The sequence below is a fragment of the Oncorhynchus masou genome, unplaced genomic scaffold (assembly GCF_036934945.1).
Source record: "Oncorhynchus masou masou isolate Uvic2021 unplaced genomic scaffold, UVic_Omas_1.1 unplaced_scaffold_874, whole genome shotgun sequence".
In the NCBI taxonomy this organism is placed as follows: domain Eukaryota; kingdom Metazoa; phylum Chordata; class Actinopteri; order Salmoniformes; family Salmonidae; genus Oncorhynchus; species Oncorhynchus masou.
The window spans coordinates 261,221-289,080 of NW_027015202.1; the positions used below are offsets into that span (position 1 = coordinate 261,221).

The 27,860-nt window shown below is 46.9% G+C and overlaps 1 protein-coding gene across 1 annotated transcript in view; it reads right to left on the minus strand.

The window, feature by feature from the left end:
- Positions 1–27,860, minus strand: part of LOC135537940 (collagen alpha-1(XXVI) chain-like) — an 83,383-nt gene that overhangs the window by 53,614 nt on the left and 1,909 nt on the right. The gene's annotated exons all lie outside the window — the stretch shown is intronic.

Sequence of the window (27,860 nt, forward strand, 5' to 3'; positions counted from 1 at the left end):
AGGGGAGGGGCTAGCCCTACAAAAGGAGCCTCTCTTTCAGTCATGGAGAGGCAGTTTGGATTGAGCTGTGGATGGGGCAGCATTGTTTTTAAGCTGTCCCATAAGGTAGATAATAATAATAATAATAATAATATATCCCATTTAGCAGACGCTTTTGTCCAAAGCGACTTACAAGTCGGCTGGGGCCACTACTTTTACATATGGGTGGTCCCAGCGGGAATCGAACCCACGACGCTTGGCGTTGCAAGCGCCATGCTCTACCGACTGAGCCACACAGGACCACGATGGATGTTGATGGCAGTACTGTTGTTTTTTTGTTCCGGAATCACTTGTAAATAAACACCTTTGCACAGAAGAACTTTTGCGGTTCCGCCATCTTTTTATTTTGATAGAGGTTAGGTTATCCAGTTTAGCCTTCTGGCCTACTCTACGTGACATATGGTGGCAGTGGTGGGATGGCGTACCGCAAAGCAGTGAATTCCAAAAAGAGCGGTAAAGGAATGCGTTCAGGATTGCGTTCTCAGCAACAGCATCAACTGTCAGAAAAGGTACCTGAAGTTGAACCGGGGTGGAATACCATGGAATCGTCTGGTGAAGAAGAGGTCAAGTATGAGAAACTAGGAGCCCGACCGCGGGGCCAAAGACAACCAGAACTGGGTGAGCTGCTGACTGAAGGAGCAGTTGGGGGACCAGAACCACACCCAACCATGGTAACCCTTTTTCAGCAACTTTTCACCTGCCTTGAGAGGAGGGACGAAGACCTCAAGCAGGAGTTACGTGGCCTACGCCAATCTATCCTCACAGCTCCCCACCAGGCGGAACTCGTCAGTGAGAGCCCAAGCTTGGGTCTTCCAACACCAGGACGACAAAGGCTCAATGCAGCAGGGACTTCAACTCCACAGCAGGCACCCCAAGCAGTAATGAGGCCAGTACCAGGAGACCAGTCCAGCAGTGTTAACGTCCATCTTCCAGCATTCCTGAGGAAGGAGCCAAAGATGCCCTCATACCAGCAGGGGGAGGACATTGAAAACTATCTGCTGAGGTTTGAGCGCATGGCTAAGACGTGGCAGTGGCCTGAGGTAGAGTGGGCCTGCAGGCTTGTCCCATTGCTCACGGGCAAGGCCTTAGAGGCTTACACAGCAATGGATGAGGGGCTGTCCAATGTCTACAAGGGCTTGAAGGAAGCGCTGCTGGTGAAGTTTGACATCTCACCGGAAACCTACCGTCAACGCTTCAGAGCTGCATCAACGCCATCGGGTGAGTCGCCGACAGAGACGTACCACCGCCTCAAGGGTCTCTACCGACGATGGGTTCGACCGGGGGAGAAGACACAGGACGAAATCGGGGAGGTCATCATCCTCGAGCAACTTCTACAGGTTCTACCACACGACATTCGAACCTGGGTCCGAGAGCACGAGCCCAAGGACGGGCTTATGGCGGCCAAGCTTGCACTGCAGTATCTTAATGCACGTAAAGGGGGCCCACCACAACCTGCAGCACCCGCTCCAAGGAGTCTCAGAGACACAAGGGACATCAGAAACGCCAGAGATGGTGGAGGTAACTCTGGGGGTTATGTGTCTGGGAGGGAGGTAAGGGATCATGCAGTTTGCTCTGATGGGAGGGGTCTGACCTGTTTTTACTGCCGGCAGCAGGGGCACAAAGCTTCAATGTGTCCGCTACGTAAATCCAAGCTCTCAGGTTACTGTTATGTACCCAGAGAGGGGGATGGTGTTCAGAATAGACAGACTCAGGAAGGGTCATGCTTGGTACCTGTAAAAGTGAATGGTAAAAGTCTTACTGCAATGATTGACACCGGCAGTTCCCTGTCATTGATCAGAAAAGGTAATGTACCTGTTAATGACATTGATTATGGTCATCAGACACTGATCCAATGTGTCCATGGTGACCAGTCACAGCAGCCCACAGCTGAACTCACAGTTGAGATTCAGGGTCAGAAATACCTCCTCAAAGTTGGGGTAATGGAGAAGCTACCTTTTGAGATGATTTTGGGGAGGGATGTGCCTGTACTCTCTGATCTGTTAGGAAGTGTGGGGGGTCAGCTATATGGGCAGTCAGTTTGCCAGTCTGATGTTCAGATGGCATGTTCAGTTGTCACTCGTGCCCAGGCCAAAGCTGGTTTACAACCTCTGCCTGACTTGTGTGATAGTCTGTGCGAGGGGGAACCAAAGGGCCCAGAAAGTCACGCCGCCAGCGGCGTCTTGAGAAGTATGTGGGAACCCCTGTACCTGTTGCTGATGTGTCTGGGTTAGAGGTGCAATGGGATGTTCCACAAAATTTTGCTACACTGCAGAAGTCTGACGCAACCTTGAAATGTTTGTTTGACAAGGCCTTAGCTGGGGACAGTCAATCTTCATGTGGGGGGATTTACACAGTAGACAACCACATACTCTACCTTGGGTCAGAGGCAGATAGCAGGAAGTTGGTGGTGCCATCTACCTGTAGACCACTTGTTCTCAACCTTGCACATACAGTTCCATGGGCAGGCCATCTAGGGCAACATAAGACCTATCTTAGGCTAGGCTCCCGTTTCTTTTGGCCCTCCATGTATACTGATGTACAAAAATACTGCAAATCATGCCCCACGTGCCAGAAAACCAGTGCTGTCCGTAGGTCTGAACGGGCTCCTCTATGTTCACTGCCAGTTATCTCTACCCCATTCAAGAGAATTGCAATGGACATTGTTGGACCCTTGGAGAAGAGTAGTGCAGGTTACAAGTATATATTGGTGATCTGTGACTATGCCACCCGGTTCCCAGAAGCCTTCCCACTCCGTTCCATAACCACTCCAAAAATAATCAGTGCTCTTGTTCAGCTCTTCTCTCGTGTAGGAATCCCAGATGAAATCCTGACGGACCAAGGGACAAACTTCACCTCGCGACTGATGGTTCAACTCCACCGACAGCTGGGCATTAAAGGCTTGAGGACTACTCCCTACCATCCCCAAACGGATGGGCTCGTAGAGAGATTCAATCAAACGCTCAAGAACATGCTGAGGAAGTTTGTGGCTGACACTGGTAAAGACTGGGATAAGTGGTTACCCTTTCTGCTTTTTGCTTACAGGGAGGTGCCTCAGGCATCGACAGGTTTCTCGCCATTCGAACTCCTCTATGGATGGCCAGTGCAAGGACCACTGGACCTGCTGAAGAAGTGCTGGGAAGGTTCCCCAGTAGCTACCTCAGGACAGGGGATTGTCCAGTATGTCCTCCAGATGCGAGGCAGGTTGGAACGGTACCGAGAGGAAGCTAGAGCAAACCTTCAGCAAGCCCAGAAGGCCCAGAAGAGAGGCTATGACCAGCACGCTCGCCACAGAGAGTTTGAGCCAGGACAGAAAGTCCTGCTCCTCCTTCCCTCGTCTACCAGCAAGCTCCTTGCGCAATGGCAAGGACCGTACCTAATCGGGAGGAAGATGGGCCCAGTGACCTACGAGGTGCTGCACCCGGACAAGGGTAAGAAGAAGCAAACCTACCATGTGAACCTTCTCAAGGCCTGGGAGGAGAAAGAGGAACTCTCCAAAGGAAAGTCCTTTCTGGTCCGCAGAGTAGAAGAGGATGAGTCGGATGGGGTCACAGAGGCATGGAAATAACGAGCAGAAGTCATACTGGCTCAACTGGAAGAAGACAAGCAAGATGAGCTGAAGCAGCTGTTTGGCAAGTATCCGGCCCTCTTCAGTCAGAGACCAGGAAGAACCAAAGTCCTAGAACACGTCATTCGTTTGAAACTTGGCCAGAACCCTGTCCGCCAGCATCCTTACCGTGTGCCTGAGAGGCTGGTGGTAGCCCTCAAGGAAGAGGTCCACACCATGATGGAGATGGATGTTGTCGAGCCATCTTCAAGTGAATGGAGCAGCCCTATTGTCATTGTCCCAAAGAAGGATGGCTCTTTGCGCGTCTGCATGGACTTCCGTAAGGTGAATGCCATCTCCCAGTTTGATGCCTATCCCATGCCCCGCATTGACGACTTACTGGAGAGAATAGGTAGAGCTCATTACATCACCACATTGGATCTCTGCAAAGGGTACTGGCAGGTGCCCCTGGATGAACAATCCAAGGCCTACACTGCATTCCGGACGCCAATGGGCCTGTTCCAGTTCAAGGTCATGCCGTTTGGCCTTCATGGGGCCCCTGCGACTTTCCAGAGGCTGATGGACAAGGTCCTCCAGGACTGTGACGATTACTGTGCCTCTTACTTGGACGACGTGGTGATCTACAGCCACTCCTGGGAGGAGCACATACAGCATCTTAGCAGAGTACTGGGGAAGATCCATGAAGCAGGCCTCACGCTTAACCTCCTGAAGTGTGAGTGGGCGAAACAGGAGACAAAATACCTGGGTTACCAGCTGGGTAAGGGTGAAGTTCGGCCTCAGGTGGAGAAAGTGGAGTCCATCTGGAATAGCCCTCAACCCAGAACCAAGACACAGGTGAAGTCCTTCCTAGGTCTGGCAGGGTGGTACCGGAGATTCATTCCACAGTTTTTGACCATCGCTGTCCCTCTGACCAACCTCACTTCGAAGGGGGCCAGCAACCCTGTGAAGTGGACTGAGGAGTGTGAGGAAGCCTTCATGACGCTGAAAAAACGACTGTGCTCATTCCCTGTTCTCCAGACCCCTGATTTTCAGAAGAGATTTCTCGTGCAGGTGGACGCTTCGGCTGTAGGAATTGGAGCTGTACTGGCCCAAGGGGAGCCAGGAGAAGAGCTTCCGGTGCTGTACCTGAGTCGGAAGCTGTTGCCCAGGGAAACCAGGTATTCTACAATTGAAAAGGAGTGCCTGGCTATAAAGTGGGCCCTAGATAGCCTCCGTTACTACCTTCTTGGGAGGGAATTTGACCTGCACACGGACCACAGAGCACTGACCTGGATCAAGACCATGAAGGACCGGAATTCTCGTGTGACCAGGTGGTATCTGGAGCTCCAGCCCTTCAGGTTCTGTGTCCGTCACAAGGCAGGAAAAGAGAACGTTACTGCGGACTACCTATCAAGGCTCCCGAACATGGTCGCTTCAGGAGAGGAGGAAGGTAATGTGACGTAGAAGTCCGTCACTGGCCGCGGGCAGCATTTGGTTCTTTAACGCACACACATATTCATCACTCCTCCCTGCGCCATTATAAGATAAGTTAACAATGTGGGTCGACACACAAATTAACTTCTGTCTTGGTGCATGCATTTCACACTTGTCAATGTTCATATTTGAGAGATACAATAATTATTATACTTATCAATGTTGTGGATGAGCGCATTGTTTGTTTGTTCTGTTCTCTCTCTCCATCTCTGTAGCTTCCGGGTATGCTGGAAAAGGACCCGAGCTAAGGGAATTGGGTTGGCTTTATAGTGCCTGTCCCAAATGGCTCATAAATGCATATGGGCATATTGAAAGATATTGTCAGTAGTGATGTAATGTTGTAAATGTTATGTTGTGATATTGTTTAAAACTGTGTTGCAATGTATATCCTTTAGTATGTTTAGTTCATGGAAAATGTAGGTTTGTATTGTTAATTGATTAATTAATTAGGGTTAATTGTTCTGAGGGGAGGGGCTAGCCCTACAAAAGGAGCCTCTCTTTCAGTCATGGAGAGGCAGTTTGGATTGAGCTGTGGATGGGGCAGCATTGTTTTTAAGCTGTCCCATAAGGTAGACGTTGATGGCAGTACTGTTGTTTTTTTGTTCCGGAATCACTTGTAAATAAACACCTTTGCACAGAAGAACTTTTGCGGTTCCGCCATCTTTTTATTTTGATAGAGGTTAGGTTATCCAGTTTAGCCTTCTGGCCTACTCTACGTGACATCTACACTATGGTTACATAGATCTACACTATGGTTACATAGATCTACACTATGGTTATATAGATCTACACTATGGTTATATAGATCTATACTAAGGTTATATAGATCTACACTAATGTTATGTAGATCTACACTATGGTTATATAGATCTATACTATGGTTATATAGATCTACACTATGGTTACATAGATCTACACTGTGGTTACATAGATCTACACTGTGGTTATATAGATCTACACTGGTTATATAGATCTACACTATGGTTATATAGATCTACACTATGGTTATATAGATCTATACTATGGTTATATAGATCTATACTATGGTTATATAGATATACACTATGGTTATATAGATATACACTATGGTTATATAGATCTACACTATGGTTATATAGATCTACACTATGGTTATATAGATCTACACTATGGTTATATAGATCTATACTATGGTTTATATAGATCTATACTATGGTTTATATAGATCTACACTATAGTTATATAGATCTACACTATGGTTATATAGATCTACACTATGGTTATATAGATCTATACTATGGTTATATAGATCTACACTATGGTTATATAGATCTATACTATGGTTATATAGATCTACACTATGGTTATATAGATCTATACTATGGTTATATAGATCTACACTATGGTTATATAGATCTACACTATGGTTATATAGATCTACACTATGGTTATATAGATCTATACTATGGTTACATAGATCTATACTATGGTATATACAGTGCCTTGCAAAGGTATGTATCCCCCTTGGCGTTTTTCCTATTTTGTTGCAATACAACCTGTAATTTAAATGGATTTGTATTTGGATTTCATGTAATGGACATACACAAAATAGTCCAAATTGGTGAAGTGAAATGGAAAAAATAACTTAAAAATAACTTACAAATAAAAAAAGGAAAAGTGGTGTGTGTACTGTATGTATTCACCCCCTCTGCTATGAAGCCCCTAAATAAGACCTGGTGCAACCAATTACCTTCAGAAGTCACATAATTAGTTAAATAAAGTCCACTTGTGTGCAATCTAAGTGTCACATGATCTGTCACATGATCTCAGTATATATACACCTGTTCTGAAAGGCCCCAGAGTCTGCAACACCACTAAGCAATGGGCACCATGAAGACCAAGGAGCTCTCCAAACAGGCCAGGGAGAAAGTTGTGGAGAAATATAGATCAGGGTTGGGTTATAAAAAAATATCAGAAACTTTGAACATCCCACGGAGCACCATTAAATCCATTATAAAAAATGAAAGAATATGGCACCACAACAAACCTGCCAAGAGAGGGCCGCCTAATTGGACCACTTTAAGCCGTACGCTCCACAGAGCTGGGCTTTACGGAAGAGTGGCCAGAAAAAAATAAGCAAACACGTTTGGTGTTCGTCAAAAGGCATGTGGGAGACTCCCCAAACATATGGAAGAAGGTACTCTGGTCAGATGAGACTAAAATTCAGCTTTTTGACCATCAAGAAAAACGCTTTGTCTGGCACAAACCCAACACCTTGCAGCACCCCAAGAACACCATCCCTACGGTGAAGCATGGAGGTGGCAGCATCATGCTGTGGGGATGTTTTTCATGGGCAGGGACTAGGAAACTGGTCAGAATTGAAGGAATGATGGATGGTGCTAAATACATGGAAATTCTTGAGGGAAACCTGTTTCAGTCTTCCAGAGATTTGAGACTGAGACGGACGTTCACCTTCCAGCAGGACAATGACCCTAAGCATACTGCTAGAGCAACACTCGAGTGGTTTAAGAGGAAACATTTAAATGTCTTGGAATGGCCTAGTCAAAGCCCAGACCTCAATCCAATTGAGAATCTGTGGTATGACTTAAAGATTGCTCTACACCAGCGGAACCCATCCAACTTGAAGGAGCTGGAGCGGTTTTGCCTTGAAGAATGGTCAAAAATCCCAGTGGCTAGATGTGCCAAGCTTATAGAGACATACCCCAAGAGACTTGCAGCTGTAATTGCTGCAAAGGGGGGGGATAGTTATGCACGCTCAAGTTTTCAGTTTGTTTTGTCTTATTTCTTGTTAGTTTCACCAAAAATATTTTGCATCTTCAAAGTGGTAGGCATGTTGTGTAAATCAAATGATACAAACCCCCCAAAATCTATTTTAATTCCAGGTTGTAAGGCAACAAAATAGGACAAATGCCAAGGGGTCGAATACTTTCGCAAGCCTCTGTATATCTATACTATGGGCAACATAGCTAACAAGCGACAATAGTTCTGGTGCTTGGGCTTTTCATCACTGGTTATTTGGATCAATGACGATTTTGCATCTTTCATATTTCGTAAGGGGAGGGGACGTTTGGCCAATAGACTTGCCCGTAACATGCAAAGACAGAGGGTGGAGCTCATCTCTTCATCTTAACACTTATGAACCCAGAACTTAGAGGCTAGTAGTACGGCATTATATTATAGAGGATGTTATTATAGAGGATGTTATTATAGAGGATGTTATTATAGAGGATGTTATTATAGAGGATGTTATTATAGAGGATGTTATTATAAGAGGATGTTATTATAGAGGATGTTATTATAGAGGATGTTATTATAAGAGGATGTTATTATAGAGGATGTTATTATAGAGGATGTTATTATAGAGGATGTCATTATAGAGGATGTCATTATAGAGGATGTTATTATAGAGGATGTTATTATAGAGGATGTTATTATAGAGGATGTTATTATAGAGGATGTTATTATAGAGGATGTCATTATAGAGGATGTCATTATAGAGGATGTTATTATAGAGGATGTCATTATAGAGGATGTCATTATAGAGGATGTTATTATAGAGGATGTTATTATAGAGGATGTTATTATACAGGATGTTATTATAGAGGATGTTATTATAGAGGATGTTATTATACAGGATGTTATTATAGAGGATGATATTATAGAGGATGCATCTGAAGCATGCTCAGAACCAAAGCGACCCCCGCTGGGCAAAAACTGGTTGACCCAACATTGTTTGCCATATCATTTCAACCAATAAATGTAATGTGATGACGTTGAATCAACGTGGAAAACTATTGGATTTGCAAAAAGTCATCTACATAAGGGACTCGTGTATTTTTTCCACCTCACTTTTAACCTAAATCCAATGACGTGGTGAGATTTTTGGTTGATTTCACGTTGAATTCATGCTAGTTGACAACTCAACCAAATGTAAATCAAAACTAGACGTTGAAACGATGTCTGTGCCCAGTGGGCAGGCTCTGTAGTGACTGACTGGATGACTGACTTCATCATAACATCTATGGAGTCATTAGAAGGGACCCATCCAGTCACATGACATTACCAGCTCAGCAAGCCAGGGGCTGTCATAACAGGGCCAATGAGACTTGGACGTTCGTTCTCTCATGCTCTCTCTCTCTCACACACACACACACACACAAGCAAGCACACACATGCACGCACACGCACACACACACGTTCCGCACACGCACGCACTCACATACACACACTCACATACACACACTCACATACACACACTCTGTCATTCTCTCATACTCTCAGAATGCAGCGGTTGATCAGTTTTACAATCCAGACTGCTTCACAGCCAAAATATCCACATCATCTGGCCCAGGACACGACAACTACAGACTGTTGATCCACACATCATCAGGACACGACAACTACAGACTGTTGATCCACACATCACCAGGACACGACAACTACAGACTGTTGATCCACACATCACCAGGACACGACAACTACAGACTGTTGATCCACACATCATCAGGACATGACAACTATAGACTGTTGATCCACACATCATCAGGACACGACAACTACAGACTGTTCAGATAGATGCCCTTAGGACACAGACACAGACAAACTGACAGGTCCAGGATCAGGTACGGATCTCCCGAACCGCCTAGGGGTCAATGGTGACTGTCTGGCTTCCGTCTGCTCTCAGAACAGCCATAGGCAGACACATTACTCATTGTGCCCTCTCACTGTAAGAGTCAAACATTACACCACATGGGGGATATGGTGCTGTTTTATCACTTTAACTAAGAAGAAAGGAAATACAGATTGGAGGAGAGAGGGAGAGAGGGTTGGTAGAGAGTGTTAGTAGAGAGGGTTTTTAGAGAGTGTTGGTAGAGAGGGACAGAGAGGGTTGGTAGAGAGGGTTGGTAGAGAGGGACAGAGAGGGTTGGTAGAGAGGGTTGGTAGAGAGGGACAGAGAGGGTTGGTAGAGAGGGTTGGTAGAGAGGGTTGGTAGAGAGGGACAAAGAGGGTTGGTAGAGAGGGTTCGTAGAGAGGGACAGAGAGGGTTGGTAGAGAGGGTTGGTAGAGAGGGACAGAGAGGGTTGGTAGAGAGGGAGAGAGGGTTGGTAGAGAGGGAGAGAGGGTTGGTAGAGAGGGAGAGAGGGTTGGTAGAGAGGGACAGAGAGGGTTGGTAGAGAGTGTTGGTAGAGAGGGACATAGAGGGTTGGAAGAGAGGGTTGGTAGAGAGGGACATAGAGGGTTGGAAGAGAGGGTTGGTAGAGAGGGACAGAGAGGGTTGGTAGAGAGGGTTGGTAGAGAGGGACAAAGAGGGTTGGTAGAGAGGGTTGGTAGAGAGGGACAAAGAGGGTTGGTAGAGAGGGAGAGAGGGTTGATAGAGAGGGTTGGTAGAGAGGGACAGAGAGGGTTGGTAGAGAGGGACAGAGAGGGTTGGTAGAGAGGGACAAAGAGGGTTGGTAGAGAGGGAAAGAGGGTTGGTAGAGAGGGTTGGTAGAGAGGGACAGAGAGGGTTGGTAGAGAGGGACAAAGAGGGTTGGTAGAGAGGGTTGGTAGAGAGGGAGAGAGGGTTGGTAGAGAGGGTTGGTAAAGAGGGACAGAGAGGGTTGGTAGAGAGGGTTGGTAGAGAGGGAAAAAGAGGGTTGGTAGAGAGGGTTGGTAGAGAGGGACAGAGAGGGTTGGTAGAGAGGGTTGGTAGAGAGGGGACAAAGAGGGTTGGTAGAGAGGGACAAAGAGGGTTGGTAGAGAGGGTTGGTAGAGAGGGTTGGTAGAGAGGGACAGAGAGAGAGAAATGGAAAGGAGAACCCAGGGAAGGAGAGAAAGCGAGAGCTTAGAGAGGAGGAGAGGAAGGGAGAGCTGAGGGAGGAGGAGAGGAAGGGAGAGCTGAGGGAGGAGGAGAGGAAGGGAGAGCTGAGGGAGGAGGAGAGGAAGGGAGAGCTGAGGGAGGAGGAGAGGAAGGGAGAGCTGGGGGAGCTGAGGGAGGAGGAGAGGAAGGGAGTGCTTAGAGCTGAGGGAGGAGGAGAGGATGGGAGAGCTGAGGGAGGAAGAGAGGAAGGGAGAGCTGAGGGAGGAAGAGAGGAAGGAAGAGCTGAGGGAGGAGGAGAGGAAGGGAGAGCTGAGGGAGGAGGAGAGGAAGGGAGAGCTGAGGGAGGAAGAGAGGATGGGAGAGCTGAGGGAGGAAGAGAGGAAGGGAGAGCTGAGGGAGGAAGAGAGGAAGGAAGAGCTGAGGGAGGAGGAGAGGAAGGAAGAGCTGAGGGAGGAGGAGAGGAAGGGAGAGCTAAGGGAGGAGGAGAGGAAGGGAGAGCTGAGGGAGGAGGAGAGGAAGGGAGAGCTGAGGGAGGAGGAGAGGAAGGGAGAGCTGAGGGAGGAAGAGCTGAGGGAGGAGGAGAGGAAGGGAGAGCTGAGGGAGGAAGAGAGGAAGGAAGTGCTGAGGGAGGAGAAGAGCAAGGGAGAGCTGAGGGAGGAGGAGAAGGTAGAGCTGGGGGATGAGGAGAGGCGATGAGAGCTAGATAGGAGAGGTGTTGAATAATGGAACTGTTGATATTAAACCCTGCAAAACTCTTAGCAAGGATCACCTATAACGTAATAAGTCATACATGATTGACAGCTGAATAATTCCTCATAAGTGGATGTTAATATTCTTAAAATCCTCCCTCATTTTCACGAAGCTCCTCCTGGGCGTTCAACTGTTAAAAGGATTCAGGTTAACCTGCAGGTTAGCACATGGGAATATATTAACTTATCGCGTTGGGAGTAGAAAGATCTACTCAGTAAGGTTGTTAAAGTTGTGGTCATGTATGCAGGATGTTGAGAGCTTGTCTATTCAGTAAGTGTTGGTGAAGTGCACTATGTGGAACTTGTCTTGTCTTGCCAGTAAAGTGACTCCAGGGTAGGTCCTGGCATTGCCTTTAAAGAGCTTCCTCCACACACAGCCCCATTACCTTGTTAATGTGTGGAGATAGGCATCAAGGTGCTGCTGAGAAAGAGTGGAGAGGGGCCAGGGGCCAACGGCAGCTAAATGACTTCCACATTTCTCCCAAATGTTTCCCATGCCATAATATTTCTACACTACACACACACTGACCCACGTACGCACAAGCAGGAAGCACACACATACACATTTTTCCCACCTCAGCAAGAATCCATTATGGAAATATTGATTGAGAACAAAATGATCAATGGTGGTGTATTTTATAGAGGGGGAGATGAGAGTAGAGAAAATAAGGCTAAAATAAGAGAAAAAGAGAGGAAGGAGAGAAGAGAGAGAGGAGGAGAGGAGAGGAGGAGAGGAGGAGAGGAGTGAAGAGGAGAAGAGGAGAGAGGAGGAGAAGAGGAGAGAAGAGGAGAAGAGGAGTGAAGAGGAGAGAGGAGGAGAGGAGAAGAGGAGTGAAGAGGAGAAGAGGAGAAGAGGAGAGAGGAGGAGAGAGGAGGATAGGAGAGGAGAGGAGAAGAGGAGAGAAGAGAGGAGGAGAGGAGGAGAGGAGTGAAGAGGAGAAGAGGAGAGAGGAGGAGAAGAGGAGAGAAGAGGAGAAGAGGAGTGAAGAGGAGAGAGGAGGAGAGGAGAAGAGGAGTGAAGAGGAGAAGAGGAGAGAGGAGGAGAGAGGAGGATAGGAGGAGAGAGGAGGAGAAGAGGAGAGAGGAGGAGGAGAAGAGGAGAGAGGAGGAGAAGAGGAGAGAGGAGGAGAAGAGGAGAGAGGAGGAGAAGAGGAGGAGAGAGGAGGAGAGGAGAGAAGAGGAGAGAAGAGGAGAAGAGGAGAGAAGAGGAGAGAAGAGGAGAAGAGGAGAGAAGAGGAGAGAGGAGGAAAAGAGGAGAGAGTAGGAGAAGAGGAGAAGAGGAGAAGAGGAGAGAATAGGAGAGAGGAGGAGAAGAGGAGAGAAGAGGAGAGAGGAGGAGAGAGGAGGATAGGAGGAGAGAGGAGGAGAAGAGGAGAGAGTAGGAGAAGAGGAGAGAGTAGGAGAAGAGGAGAGAGGAGGAGAAGAGGACAGAGGACAACAAGCGGGCAGTTTGATTGATGTATCAGCCAGTCTTCTGAAATATCCAACATGACCCAGCTGCCAGAGGACACACAGACAGGGCTGAGAAAACAATGTATTTAAAAAAAAATGTATTAAAAATTGAACCTTTATTTACCTAGGCAAGTCAGTTAAGAACACATTCTTATTTACAATGACGGCCTACACCTGCCAAACCCCGGACGACATTGGGCCGATTGTGAGCCACCCTATGGGACTTTGGCCTTCAAAGTTGATTAGTGGGGATAAACAGAAGGTGTCTCACCGATGGCAGTGATCTAGGATCACCTTACCTTCCCAAAACCTTCCCATGACCATTAGAGGGGAGATATGGAAGATTGACTCTAATTTTGGATCTAGGATCACCTTACCTTCCCAAAACCTTCCCATGACCATTAGAGGGGAGATATGGAAGATTGACTCTAATTTTGGATCTAGGATCACCTTACCTTCCCAAAACCTTCCCATGACCATTAGAGGGGAGATATGGAAGATTGACTCTAATTTTGGATCTAGGATCACCTTACCTTCCCAAAACCTTCCCATGACCATAAGAGAGGAGATATGGAAGATTGACTCTAATTTTGGATCTAGGGTCACCTTACCTTCCCAAAACCTTCCCATGACCATTAGAGGGGAGATATGGAAGATTGACTCTAATTTTGGATCTAGGGTCACCTTACCTTCCCAAAACCTTCCCATGACCATTAGAGGGGAGATATGGAAGATTGACTCTAATTTTGGAACTAGGGTCACCTTACCTTCCCAAAACCTTCCCATGACCATTAGAGGGGAGATATGGAAGATTGACTCTAATTTTGGATCTAGGGTCACCTTACCTTCTCAAAACCTTCCCATGACCATTAGAGGGGAGATATGGAAGATTGACTCTAATTTTGCATCTAGGGTCACCTTACCTTCCCAAAACCTTCCCATGACCATAAGAGAGGAGATATGGAAGATTGACTCTAATTTTGCATCTAGGGTCACCTTACCTTCCCAAAACCTTCCCATGACCATAAGAGAGGAGATATGGAAGATTGACTCTAATTTTGGATCTAGGGTCACCTTACCTTCCCAAAACCTTCCCATGACCATTAGAGGGGAGATATGGAAGATTGACTCTAATTTTGGATCTAGGGTCACCTTACCTTCCCAAAACCTTCCCATGACCATTAGAGGGGAGATATGGAAGATTGACTCTAATTTTGGAACTAGGGTCACCTTACCTTCCCAAAACCTTCCCATGACCATTAGAGGGGAGATATGGAAGATTGACTCTAATTTTGGATCTAGGGTCACCTTACCTTCTCAAAACCTTCCCATGACCATTAGAGGGGAGATATGGAAGATTGACTCTAATTTTGCATCTAGGGTCACCTTACCTTCCCAAAACCTTCCCATGACCATAAGAGAGGAGATATGGAAGATTGACTCTAATTTTGCATCTAGGGTCACCTTACCTTCCCAAAAAACCTTCCCATGACCATCCCAAAAAGAGAGGAGATATGGAAGATTGACTCTAATTTTGGATCTAGGGTCACCTTACCTTCCCAAAACCTTCCCATGACCATTAGAGGGGAGATATGGAAGATTGACTCTAATTTTGGATCTAGGGTCACCTTACCTTCCCAAAACCTTCCCATGACCATTAGAGGGGAGATATGGAAGATTGACTCTAATTTTGGATCTAGGGTCACCTTACCTTCCCAAAACCTTCCCATGACCGTTAGAGGGGAGATATGGAAGATTGACTCTAATTTTGCATCTAGGGTCACCTTACCTTCCCAAAACCTTCCCATGACCATTAGAGGGGAGATATGGAAGATTGACTCTAATTTTGCATCTAGGGTCACCTTACCTTCCCAAAACCTTCCCATGACCATAAGAGAGGAGATATGGAAGATTGACTCTAATTTTGGACGTATAAATTCATGATATGTACTTCTGGAAGAATAGACACAATGGGCAAATACTGGTTGAATCAACCATGTTTCCTAGTCATTTCAATGAAAAATTGCCATCTGTGCCCAGTGGGATATACCAATGTTTGTAAACAAGTAAATGTAAAAACGTCCTCAAAACTATAATGTTGATATCATGGATAGTCAGTCCTCAAAACTATCATGTTGATATCATGGATAGTCAGTCCTCAAAACTATCATGTTGATATCATGCATAATTAGTCCTCAAAACTATCATGTTGATATCATGGATAGTCAGTCCTCAAAACTATCATGTTGATATCATGGAAAGTCAGTCCTCAAAACTATAATGTTGATATCATGGATAATTAGTCCTCAAAACTATCATGTTGATATCATGGATAATTAGTCTTCAAAACTATCATGTTGATATCATGGATAATTAGTCCTCAAAACTATCATGTTGATATCATGGATAATTAGTCCTCAAAACATGGTTAAAACTATAATGTTGATATTATGGCTGTTCAGTTCGTTATTGAGGCCCGGCTACAGCACGTCACACTTATCAGCTCCAGTAGGGTCCCTTTCCCATAAAACGAGTGTTGCTTGGGCAGCTTGGGGTAACACCATGGAGCCCTCTGGGATATACAGTATGTAAGGGGCAGGACTGGCCTCTCTCTCTCTCCCTCGTTCTCTCTCTCTCTCTCAATTCAATTCAAGGGGCTTTATTGGCATGGGAAACATATGTTAACATTGCCAAAGCAAGTGAAGAAGAAGATCTACAAAAGTGAAATAAACAAAAAAAATGGCTGTATTTACAATGGTGTTTGTTCTTCACTGGTTGCCCTTTTCTCGCGGCAACAGGTCACACATTTTGCGGCTGTGATGGCACACTGTGGGATTTCACCCAGTAGATATGGGAGTTTATCAAAATAGGGTTTGTTTTGGAATTCTTTGTGGATCTGTGTAATCTGAGGGAAATATGTCTCTCTAATATGGTCATACATTGGGCAGGAGGTTAGGAAGTGCAGCTGAGATTCCACCTCATTTTGTGGGCAGTGAGCACATAGCCTGTCTTCTCTTGAGAGCCATGTCTGCCTACGGCGGCCTTTCTCAATAGCAAGGCTATGCTCACTGAGTCTGTACATAGTCAAAGCTTTCCTTAAGTTTGGGTCATTCACAGTGGTCAGGTATTCTGCCACTGTGTATTCTCTGTTTAGGGCCAGTCACAGTGGTCAGGTATTCTGCCACTGTGTACTCTCTGTTTAGGGCCAAATAGCATTCTAGTTTGCGCTGGTTTTTTGTTAATTCTTTCCAATGTGTCAAGTAATTATCTTTTATTTTGTCATGATTTGGTTGGGTCTAATTTTGTTGCTGTCCTGGGGCTCTGTGGGGTGTGTTTGTGTTTGTGAACAGAGCCCCAGGACCAGCTTGCTTAGGGGACTCTCCTCCAGGTTCATCTCTCTGTAGATGATGGCTTTGTTATGGAAGGTTTGGGAATCGCTTCCTTTTAGGTGGTTGTAGAATTTAACGTCTCTTTCCTGGATTTTGATACCTAGCGGGTAGCGGCCTAATTCTGCTCTGCATTATTTTGTGTTTTGCATTGCACACGGGGATAATTTTGCAGAATTCTGCGTGCAGAGTCTCAATTTGGTGTTTGTCCCATTCTGTGAATTCTTGGTTGGTGAGCAGGACCCCAGACCTCACAACCATAAAGGGCAATGGGTTCTATAACTGATTTAAGTATTTTTAGCCAGATCCTAATTGGTATGTCGAATTGTATGTTCCTTTTGATGGCATAGAATGCCAATTTTGCCTTTTCTCTCAGATATTTCTCTCTCTCTCTCTCTCTCTCTCTCTCTCTCTCTCTCTCTCTCTCTCTATGTCTCTCTGTCTCTCTCTCTCTCTCTGTCTCCCTCTCTCTCTCTCTCTCTCTCTCTCTCTCTCTCTCTCTCTCTCTCTCTCTCTCTCTCTCTCTCTCTCTCTCTCTCTCTCTCTCTCTCTCTCTGTCTCTCTCTCTGACACTGTTGTCTTTCTCTATCAACCCTCTCCTCAAACTCTCTCTTTAATCAGTCTCCCTCCATCTCTCCATCACACCCCACACTCCTGAAAGTGGAGCAGACTGTTAGTGACATCACTCCCTCAGTCTGGCAGGTCTACACCTCATCTCACAAAGATTATTGGCCTGTTCCCCCCAGTCCAACCTCTCTCTTTACTGGCCTGGGAGTCTAGTGTCCCCCCCCCCAGTCTAACCTCTCTCTTTACTAGACTGGGAGTTTAGTGCCCCCCCCCAGGCTAACCTCTCTCTTTACTGGCCTGGGAGTCTAGTGTCCCCCCCCCCAGTCTAACCTCTCTCTTTACTAGACTGGGAGTTTAGTGCCCCCCCCAGGCTAACCTCTCTCTTTACTGGGCTGGGAGTCTAGTTCCCCCCAGTCTAACCTCTCTCTTTACTGGGCTGGGAGTCTAGTTCCCCCCCCAGTCTAACCTCTCTCTTTACTAGACTGGGAGTTTAGTGCCCCCCCCCCAGGCTAACCTCTCTCTTTACTGGGCTGGGAGTCTAGTCCCCCCCCCAGTCTAACTCTCTCTTTACTAGGCTGGGAGTCTAGTGGCCCTCCTAATCTAACCTCTCTCTTTTCTAGGCTGGGAGTATAGTGGCCCCCCCAATCTAACCTCTCACTTTACTGGGCTGGGAGTCTAGTGTCACCCACCCAGTCTAACCTCTTTCTTTACCAGGCTGGGAGTCTAGTGGCCCCCACCAGTCAAACCTCTCTCTTTACCAGGCTGGGAGTCTAGTGGCCCCCACCAGTCAAACCTCTCTCTTTACCAGGCTAGGAGTCTAGTGGCCCCCACCAGTCAAACCTCTCTCTTTACCAGGCTAGGAGTATAGTGGCCCCCCCAATCTAACCTCTCTCTTTACCAGGCTGGGAGTCTAGTGGCCCCCACCAGTCAAACCTCTCTCTTTACCAGGCTGGGAGTATAGTGGCCCCCCAAACCTCTCTCTTTACTAGGCTGGGAGTCTAGTGGCCCCCACCAGTCAAACCTCTCTCTTTACTAGGCTGGGAGTCTAGTGGCCCCCACCAGTCAAACCTCTCTCTTTACTAGGCTGGGAGTCTAGTGGCCCCCACCAGTCAAACCTCTCTCTTTACTAGGCTGGGAGTCTAGTGGCCCCCACCAGTCAAACCTCTCTCTTTACTAGGCTGGGAGTCTAGTGGCCCCCACCAGTCAAACCTCTCTCTTTACTAGGCTGGGAGTCTAGTGGCCCCCCAAACCTCTCTCTTTACTAGGCTGGGAGTCTAGTGGCCCCCCCAGTCAAACCTCTCTCTTTACCAGGCTGGGAGTCTAGTGGCCCCCCCAGTCAAACCTCTCTTTACTAGGCTGGGAGTCTAGTGGCCCCCACCAGTCAAACCTCTCTCTTTACTAGGCTGGGAGTCTAGTGGCCCCCCCAGTCAAACCTCTCTCTTTACCAGGCTGGGAGTCTAGTGGCCCCCACCAGTCAAACCTCTCTCTTTACTAGGCTGGGAGTCTAGTGGCCCCCACCAGTCTAACCTCTCTCTTTACTAGGCTGGGAGTCTAGTGGCCCCCCCAGTCAAACCTCTCTCTTTACCAGGCTGGGAGTCTAGTGGCCCCCACCAGTCAAACCTCTCTCTTTACTAGGCTGGGAGTCTAGTGGCCCCCACCAGTCTAACCTCTCTCTTTACTAGGCTGGGAGTCTAGTGGCCCCCCAGTCAAACCTCTCTCTTTACCAGGCTGGGAGTCTAGTGGCCCCCACCAGTCAAACCTCTCTCTTTACTAGGCTGGGAGTCTAGTGGCCCCCCCAGTCAAACCTCTCTCTTTACCAGGCTGGGAGTCTAGTGGCCCCCACCAGTCAAACCTCTCTCTTTACTAGGCTGGGAGTCTAGTGGCCCCCACCAGTCTAACCTCTCTCTTTACCAGGCTGGGAGTCTAGTGGCCCCCACCAGTCTAACCTCTCTCTTTACTAGGCTGGGAGTCTAGTGGCCCCCACCAATCTAACCTCTCTCTTTACTAGGCTGGGAGTCTAGTGGCCCTCCTAATCTAACCTCTCTCTTTTCTAGGCTGGGAGTATAGTGGCCCCCCCAATCTAACCTCTCACTTTACTGGGCTGGGAGTCTAGTGTCACCCACCCAGTCTAACCTCTTTCTTTACCAGGCTGGGAGTCTAGTGGCCCCCACCAGTCTAACCTCTCTCTTTACTAGGCTGGGAGTCTAGTGGCCCCTCCAATCTAACCTCTCTCTTTACTAGGCTGGGAGTCTAGTGGCCCCCACCAGTCAAACCTCTCTCTTTACTAGGCTGGGAGTCTAGTGGCCCCCACCAGTCAAACCTCTCTCTTTACTAGGCTGGGAGTCTAGTGGCCCCCACCAGTCAAACCTCTCTCTTTACTAGGCTGGGAGTCTAGTGGCCCCCACCAGTCAAACCTCTCTCTTTACCAGGCTGGGAGTCTAGTGGCCCCCACCAGTCAAACCTCTCTCTTTACCAGGCTGGGAGTCTAGTGGCCCCCACCAGTCTAACCTCTCTCTTTACTGGGCTGGGAGTCTAGTGGCCCCCACCAGTCAAACCTCTCTCTTTACTAGGCTGGGAGTCTAGTGGCCCCCACCAGTCAAACCTCTCTCTTTACTAGGCTGGGAGTCTAGTGGCCCTCCTAATCTAACCTCTCTCTTTGCTAGGCTGGGAGTATAGTGGCCCCCCCAATCTAACCTCTCACTTTACTGGGCTGGGAGTCTAGTGTCACCCCCCCAGTCTAACCTCTTTCTTTACCAGGCTGGGAGTCTAGTGGCCCCCACCAGTCAAACCTCTCTCTTTACTAGGCTGGGAGTCTAGTGGCCCCCACCAGTCAAACCTCTCTCTTTACTAGGCTGGGAGTCTAGTGGCCCCCACCAGTCAAACCTCTCTCTTTACTAGGCTGGGAGTCTAGTGGCCCCCACCAATCTAACCTCTCACTTTACTGGGCTGGGAGTCTAGTGTCACCCCCCCAGTCTAACCTCTTTCTTTACCAGGCTGGGAGTCTAGTGGCCCCCACCAGTCAAACCTCTCTCTTTACCAGGCTGGGAGTATAGTGGCCCTCCTAATCTAACCTCTCTCTTTACCAGGCTGGGAGTCTAGTGGCCCCCCCAATCAAACCTCTCTCTTTACTAGGCTGGGAGTCTAGTGGCCCCCACCAGTCAAACCTCTCTCTTTACCAGGCTGGGAGTCTAGTGGCCCCCACCAGTCAAACCTCTCTCTTTACCAGGCTGGGAGTCTAGTGGCCCCCACCAGTCAAACCTCTCTCTTTACCAGGCTGGGAGTCTAGTGGCCCCCACCAGTCAAACCTCTCTCTTTACCAGGCTGGGAGTCTAGTGGCCCCCACCAGTCAAACCTCTCTCTTTACTAGGCTGGGAGTCTAGTGGCCCCCACCAGTCAAACCTCTCTCTTTACTGGGCTGGGAGTCTAGTGGCCCCCACCAGTCAAACCTCTCTCTTTACCAGGCTGGGAGTCTAGTGGCCCCCACCAGTCAAACCTCTCTCTTTACCAGGCTGGGAGTCTAGTGGCCCCCACCAGTCAAACCTCTCTCTTTACTAGGCTGGGAGTCTAGTGGCCCCCACCAGTCAAACCTCTCTCTTTACTGGGCTGGGAGTCTAGTGGCCCCACCAGTCTAACCTCTCTCTTTACTAGGCTGGGAGTCTAGTGGCCCCACCAGTCTAACCTCTCTCTTTACTAGGCTGCCTCCCTACCGCTTCACAAGAATCTCTACCCTGCTGTTATTTGTTTCATAGAGTTGATTAAAGGGCTGATGAGCAGGTACACAACCACTTAACCACAGCATCCCTTTCAACTTGCTTTTATTGTGGAACATGTTCCTAAATGTCATTTAAAAAAGGCTCCCATGACCCAAAACTAAAATAGCTACAGTACTGTAGCAGTATACCAACCAGCAGTATATCAACCAGCAGTATATCACAGCTACAGTACTGTAGCAGTATACCAACCAGCAGTATACCAACCAGCAGTATACCAACCAGCAGTATATCACAGCTACAGTACTGTAGCAGTATACCAACCAGCAGTATATCATAGCTAGCAGTATACCAACCAGCAGTATACCAACCAGCAGTATACCAACCAGCAGTATATCAAAGCTACAGTACTGTAGCAGTATACCAACCAGCAGTATATAAACCAGCAGTATATCACAGCTACAGTACTGTAGCAGTATACCAACCAGCAGTATACCAACCAGCAGTATATCACAGCTACAGTACTGTAGCAGTATACCAACCAGCAGTATATCATAGCTAGCAGTATACCAACCAGCAGTATACCAACCAGCAGTATACCAACCAGCAGTATATCATAGCTACAGTACTGCAGCAGTATACCAACCAGCAGTATACCAACCAGCAGTATATCACAGCTACAGAACTGCAGCAGTACACCAACCAGCAGTATACCAACCAGCAGTACACCAACCAGCAGTATACCAACCAGCAGTACACCAACCAGCAGTATACCAACCAGCAGTATACCAACCAGCAGTATACCAACCAGCAGTATACCAACCAGCAGTACACCAACCAGCAGTATACCAACCAGCAGTATACCAACCAGCAGTACACCAACCAGCAGTACACCAACCAGCAGTACACCAACCAGCAGTATACCAACCAGCAGTATACCAACCAGCAGTATACCAACCAGCAGTATACCAACCAGCAGTACACCAACCAGCAGTATACCAACCAGCAGTGAACCAACCAGCAGTATACCAACCAGCAGTATACCAACCAGCAGTATACCAACCAGCAGTATACCAACCAGCAGTACACCAACCAGCAGTATATCACAGCTACAGTACTGTAGCAGTATACCAACCAGCAGTATACCAACCAGCAGTATACCAACCAGCAGTATATCACAGCTACAGTACTGTAGCAGTATACCAACCAGCAGTATACCAACCAGCAGTATACCAACCAGCAGTATACCAACCAGCAGTATATCACAGCTACAGTACTGCAGCAGTATACCAACCAGCAGTACACCAACCAGCAGTATATCACAGCTACAGTACTGTAGCAGTATACCAACCAGCAGTATACCAACCAGCAGTATACCAACCAGCAGTATACCAACCAGCAGTACACCAACCAGCAGTATATCACAGCTACAGTACTGTAGCAGTATACCAACCAGCAGTATACCAACCAGCAGTATACCAACCAGCAGTATACCAACCAGCAGTATACCAACCAGCAGTATATCACAGATACAGTACTGCAGCAGTATACCAACCAGCAGTACACAAACCAGCAGTATACCAACCAGCAGTATACCAACCAGCAGTATACCAACCAGCAGTATACCAAGCAGCAGTATACCAACCAGCAGTATACCAACCAGCAGTATATCACAGCTACAGTACTGCAGCAGTATACCAACCAGCAGTATACCAACCAGCAGTACACCAACCAGCAGTATATCACAGCTACAGTACTGTAGCAGTATACCAACCAGCAGTATACCAACCAGCAGTATACCAACCAGCAGTATACCAACCAGCAGTATACCAACCAGCAGTATACCAACCAGCAGTATACCAACCAGCAGTATACCAACCAGCAGTATACCAACCAGCAGTATACCAACCAGCAGTATATCACAGCTACAGTACTGCAGCAGTATACCAACCAGCAGTATATCACAGCTACAGTACTGTAGCAGTATACCAACCAGCAGTATACCAACCAGCAGTATACCAACCAGCAGTATATCACAGCTACAGTACTGTAGCAGTATACCAACCAGCAGTATACCAACCAGCAGTATACCAACCAGCAGTATATCACAGCTACAGTACTGCAGCAGTATACCGACCAGCAGTATACCAACCAGCAGTATATCACAGCTAGCAGTATACCAACCAGCAGTATACCAACCAGCAGTATACCAACCAGCAGTATACCAACCAGCAGTATATCACAGCTACAGTACTGCAGCAGTATACCAACCAGCAGTACACCAACCAGCAGTATACCAACCAGCAGTATACCAACCAGCAGTATATCACAGCTACAGTACTATAGCAGTATACCAACCAGCAGTATACCAACCAGCAGTATACCAACCAGCAGTATACCAACCAGCAGTACACCAACCAGCAGTATACCAACCAGCAGTATACCAACCAGCAGTATACCAACCAGCAGTATATCATAGCTAGCAGTATACCAACCAGCAGTATACCAACCAGCAGTATACCAACCAGCAGTACACCAACCAGCAGTATATCACAGCTACAGTACTGTAGCAGAATACCAACCAGCAGTATACCAACCAGCAGTATATCACAGCTACAGTACTGTAGCAGTATACCAACCAGCAGTATACCAACCAGCAGTATATCACAGCTACAGTACTGTAGCAGTATACCAACCAGCAGTATACCAACCAGCAGTATATCACAGCTACAGTACTGTAGCAGTATACCAACCAGCAGTATACCAACCAGCAGTATATCACAGCTACAGAACTGCAGCAGTACACCAACCAGCAGTATACCAACCAGCAGTATACCAACCAGCAGTATACCAACCAGCAGTACACCAACCAGCAGTATACCAACCAGCAGTATACCAACCAGCAGTATACCAACCAGCAGTATATCACAGCTACAGTACTATAGCAGTATACCAACCAGCAGTATACCAACCAGCAGTATACCAACCAGCAGTATACCAACCAGCAGTATACCAACCAGCAGTATATCACAGCTACAGTACTGCAGCAGTATACCAACCAGCAGTATATCAACCAGCAGTATACCAACCAGCAGTATACCAACCAGCAGTATATCACAGCTACAGTACTGCAGCAGTATACCAACCAGCAGTATACCAACCAGCAGTATACCAACCAGCAGTATACCAACCAGCAGTATACCAACCAGCAGTATACCAACCAGCAGTACACCAACCAGCAGTATATCACAGCTACAGTTCTGTAGCAGTATACCAACCAGCAGTATACCAACCAGCAGTATATCACAGCTACAGTACTGCAGCAGTATACCAACCAGCAGTATATCACAGCTACAGTACTGCAGCAGTATACCAACCAGCAGTATACCAACCAGCAGTATACCAACCAGCAGTATACCAACCAGCAGTACACCAACCAGCAGTATACCAACCAGCAGTATACCAACCAGCAGTATATCACAGCTACAGTACTGCAGCAGTATACCAACCAGCAGTATACCAACCAGCAGTATATCACAGCTACAGTATTGTAGCAGTATACCAACCAGCAGTATACCAACCAGCAGTATACCAACCAGCAGTATACCAACCAGCAGTATATCACAGCTACAGTACTGCAGCAGTATACCAACCAGCAGTATTCCAACCAGCAGTATACCAACCAGCAGTATATCAACCAGCAGTATACCAACCAGCAGTATACCAACCAGCAGTATACCAACCAGCAGTATATCACAGCTACAGTACTGTAGCAGTATACTAACCAGCAGTATACCAACCAGCAGTGAACCAACCAGCAGTATATCACAGCTACAGTACTGTAGCAGTATACTAACCAGCAGTATACCAACCAGCAGTGAACCAACCAGCAGTATACCAACCAGCAGTGAACCAACCAGCAGTATACCAACCAGCAGTATACCAACCCGCAGTATATCATAGCTACAGTACTGTAGCAGTATACTAACCAGCAGTATACCAACCCGCAGTATATCATAGCTACAGTACTGTAGCAGTATACCAACCAGCAGTATACCAACCCGCAGTATATCATAGCTACAGTACTGTAGCAGTATACTAACCAGCAGTGAACCAACCAGCAGTATATCATAGCTACAGTACTGTAGCAGTATACCAACCAGCAGTATACCAACCAGCAGTGAACCAACCAGCAGTATATCACAGCTACAGTACTGTAGCAGTGAACCAACCAGCAGTATACCAACCAGCAGTGAACCAACCAGCAGTATACCAACCCGCAGTATATCATAGCTACAGTACTGTAGCAGTATACTAACCAGCAGTGAACCAACCAGCAGTATATCACAGCTACAGTACTGTAGCAGTATACTAACCAGCAGTATACCAACCAGCAGTGAACCAACCAGCAGTATATCACAGCTACAGTACTGTAGCAGTATACCAACCAGTAGTATATCATGCAGTATATCACAGCTACAGTACTGTAGCAGTATACCAACCAGCAGTATATCACAGCTACAGTACTGCAGCAGTGAACCAACCAGCAGTATACCAACCAGCAGTATACCAACCAGCAGTGAACCAACCAGCAGTATATCACAGCTACAGTACTGCAGCAGTGAACCAACCAGCAGTATACCAACCAGCAGTATACTAACCAGCAGTATATCACAGCTACAGTACTGCAGCAGTGAACCAACCAGCAGTATACCAACCAGCAGTATACTAACCAGCAGTATATCACAGCTACAGTACTGTAGCAGTATATCAACCAGCAGTATACCAACCAGCAGTATACCAACCAGCAGTGAACCAACCAGCAGTATACCAACCAGCAGTATACCAACCAGCAGTATACCAACCAGCAGTGAACCAACCAGCAGTATATCACAGCTACAGTACTGCAGCAGTGAACCAACCAGCAGTATACCAACCAGCAGTATACCAACCAGCAGTGAACCAACCAGCAGTATATCACAGCTACAGTACTGCAGCAGTGAACCAACCAGCAGTATACCAACCAGCAGTATACCAACCAGCAGTATACCAACCAGCAGTATATCACAGCTACAGTACTGCAGCAGTGAACCAACCAGCAGTATACCAACCAGCAGTATACCAACCAGCAGTATATCACAGCTACAGTACTGCAGCAGTGAACCAACCAGCAGTATACCAACCAGCAGTATACCAACCAGCAGTATACCAACCAGCAGTATACCAACCAGCAGTATACCAACCATCAGTGAACCAACCAGCAGTATATCAACCAGTAGTGAACCAACCAGCAGTATATCAACCAGTAGTGAACCAACCAGCAGTATACCAACCAGCAGTGAACCAACCAGCAGTATACCAACCAGCAGTATACCAACCAGCAGTGAACCAACCAGCAGTATATCAACCAGTAGTGAACCAACCAGCAGTATATCAACCAGTAGTGAACCAACCAGCAGTATACCAACCAGCAGTGAACCAACCAGCAGTGAACCAACCAGCAGTGAACCAACCAGCAGTGAACCAACCAGCAGTATACCAACCAGCAGTGAACCAACCAGTAGTATATCACAGCTACAGTACTGCAGCAGTATACCAACCAGCAGTGAACCAACCAGCAGTAAACCAACCAGCAGTATATCACAGCTACAGTACTGCAGCAGTATACCAACCAGCAGTATACCAACCAGCAGTGAACCAACCAGCAGTATACCAACCAGCAGTATATCAACCAGCAGTATACTAACCAGCAGTACACCAACCAGCAGTATACCAACCAGCAGTATACCAACCAGTAGTGAACCAACCAGCAGTATATCATAGCTACAGTACTGTAGCAGTGAACCAACCAGCAGAATACCAACCAGCAGTATACCAACCAGCAGTGAACCAACCAGCAGTGTATCACAGCTACAGTACTGTAGCAGTATACCAACCAGCAGTATACCAACCAGCAGTGAACCAACCAGCAGTATACCAACCAGCAGTGAACCAACCAGCAGTATACCAACCAGTAGTATATCATGCAGTAGCTTCAATACTTCACACCGTTACTTTTCTCCCTCGTGTGCCAGGAAACAGGAAATCTCACAAACTCTGTACTTTTACCTCAGATGTGCCATACTAATGTCGAGTCTGTTACAGTCCCATACAACAGCAACTGGCCAACACCTTTACAACTCTGATCACACAGTACAGTTCTTTGCTGAACTTAGATGACTGAGATGACTGAGGTAAAGGATTAAGGCAGAGGGTTGTAACCCGTGGAGGGTAGACGCGAGTAAAAACAGTTTATCCAAAAATGCATCGAAAGTATAAGGGAGCGTTACTTTTCACAACGCGATCGGCGATCACATTATAACACATCTTTACCACTACATCACTGATCACATTATAACACATCTTTACACCACATCACTGATCACATTATACCCATCTTTACACTACATCACTGATCACATTATACAACATCTTTACCACTACATCACTGATAACATTATAACACACTTTCTCTTTACCACTACATCACTGATTACATTATACCCATCTTTACACCACATCACTGATCACATTATACAACATCTTTACACTACATCACTGATCACATTATACAACATCTTTACCACTACATCACTGATTACATTATACCCATCTTTACACTACATCACTGATTACATTATACTACATCTTAACCACTACATCACTGATCACATTATACCACATCTTTACACTGCATCACTGATCACATTATAACACATCTTTACCACTACATCACTGATCACATTATACCACATCTTTACCACTACATCACTGATCACACGGGTTTACATTAGGGTGAGGATACAGGGTTATATAGGTTTACATTTGGGTGAGGATACAGGGTTATATAGGTTTACATTAGGGTGAGGATACAGGGTTATATAGGTTTACATTAGGGTGAGGATACAGGGTTATATAGGTTTACAGTAGGGTGAGGATACAGGGTTATATAGGTTTACATTAGGGTGAGGATACAGGGTTATATAGGTTTACATTAGGGCGAGGTAAGATACAGGGTTATATAGGTTTACATTAGGGTGAGGATACAGGGTTATATAGGTTTACATTAGGGTGAGGATA